The sequence below is a fragment of the Octodon degus genome, unplaced genomic scaffold, assembly GCF_000260255.1.
Source record: "Octodon degus isolate 3935 unplaced genomic scaffold, OctDeg1.0 scaffold00091, whole genome shotgun sequence".
NCBI lineage: Eukaryota > Metazoa > Chordata > Mammalia > Rodentia > Octodontidae > Octodon > Octodon degus.
Window position 1 is genome coordinate 3862361 of NW_004524667.1, and position 1462 is coordinate 3863822.

At 30.9% G+C, this 1462-nt stretch overlaps 1 protein-coding gene across 2 annotated transcripts in view; it reads left to right on the top strand.

The window, feature by feature from the left end:
• The window catches only part of Prex2 (phosphatidylinositol-3,4,5-trisphosphate dependent Rac exchange factor 2), a 303532-nt gene that overhangs the window by 60551 nt on the left and 241519 nt on the right, over positions 1–1462 (top strand). The gene's annotated exons all lie outside the window — the stretch shown is intronic.

Below are 1462 nucleotides of genomic sequence, written 5' to 3' on the forward strand. Positions count from 1 at the left end.
AAGGGGAAGGGGAAGGGGAAGGGGAAAGGGAAGGGGCCCTCCAAGTCTTACATGTAGTAAAAGCCCTGAGAGCCACTAACATTTGAAATTATTTTATAGTGCTTATTTTCAAATATATTTGTGTCAAGATGAAGATTATCTAATTGTAAAACTATGGGATAGTGGGAAGAACTGAAAGTAGAGTAAAAACTAGGTAGAATCTCTCATGCATTTTTATGACTCAGTTACTAATGCTTCCTTGACTGATATGAGAAGTAGCAAATGCCCAATTACGGAAGGCTGAAAAGGCATCTGTAGATCTTGGATCATTCTGAAAATGTATTTGTTTTTATTTTTAAGAATAAAGAAATGTTTTGAAAAAAAATGTCAAACACTTCATAATTGGCCACTCCCAGCAAACTATATAAAATCTGTCTTCATTGTGGTATAAATGAAAAGAAATACTTGGTCAGCCATTGTTCCAGGTTTTCTTCTGTAAGCAGTTATGCCAAATATTCCATATCAACACAGAGGATAAGGAAGTTTTAAAAAGTCAGATTAAAAGTGTGGAATACTTCTGCTTTATGTTTGTTTTTAACTCATATTTTAACTCAATTTTGCTACTTTGCAGTATAATTTATTGGTTTCAGAATGTGATTTCTGTTTACAAAGAAAAGGTTTATAATTCTAGAAATAAGTACGTTTTGCTTGTGCAAGATGTTACCTGTTTACTATGTGGTCAACATAAAATGTAAACTAGTCAAGTAAACCATCCTTGTTATTTTAAAACTAAATAGAAATATTTGAAAGGCATTTGTGGTATGAGTATTTGGGTAGTACTCAAGAATAACAAAGCTAAAATAAAAACCAGAATGCATAAAATATTTTTCTCCAATTATGTATTACTTCAGATAGTAGTTAACAATTTGGATCACAATTCCAATAAAATTTAAGATTACATCGAATACTTCCTTATTCATTTTATTTAATTCAACTGATGATAAAGAATTGAGACTATTAATTTTGCTATGGCTTTGTAGTTATGGAATCTGAAACAAATTGGTTAATCAGTAATAAAAGAGCTAGTGAAGCTCAGGTTAGAAGTGGGGTCTGGTGGTTCATGTGTGTGATTTTTAAAAATACTTTTGAGGCTTAAACTTTTTAAAATAGAAGTTATAGCATGCTTATAGTGCAATATTCTGAAAACAAAGTTTACCAATTTCTTAAGTGTGTTTGAAGTGAGGCAGAGCACTTTGAGGAGGATTTATGAAAATATGTCTATCTCTGTCATATTTTTAAAATTTAAACAACTTATTTATTGACTGCAGTGTGTGTGTATTATATATACATATACATATATATAATCCTTCCTTCCTTCCTTCCTTCCTTTCTTTCTTTCTTTCTTTCTTTCTTTCTTTCTTTCTTTCTTTCTTTCTTTCTTTCTTTCTTTTTCCTTCCTTCCTTCCTTCCTTCCTTCCTTCCT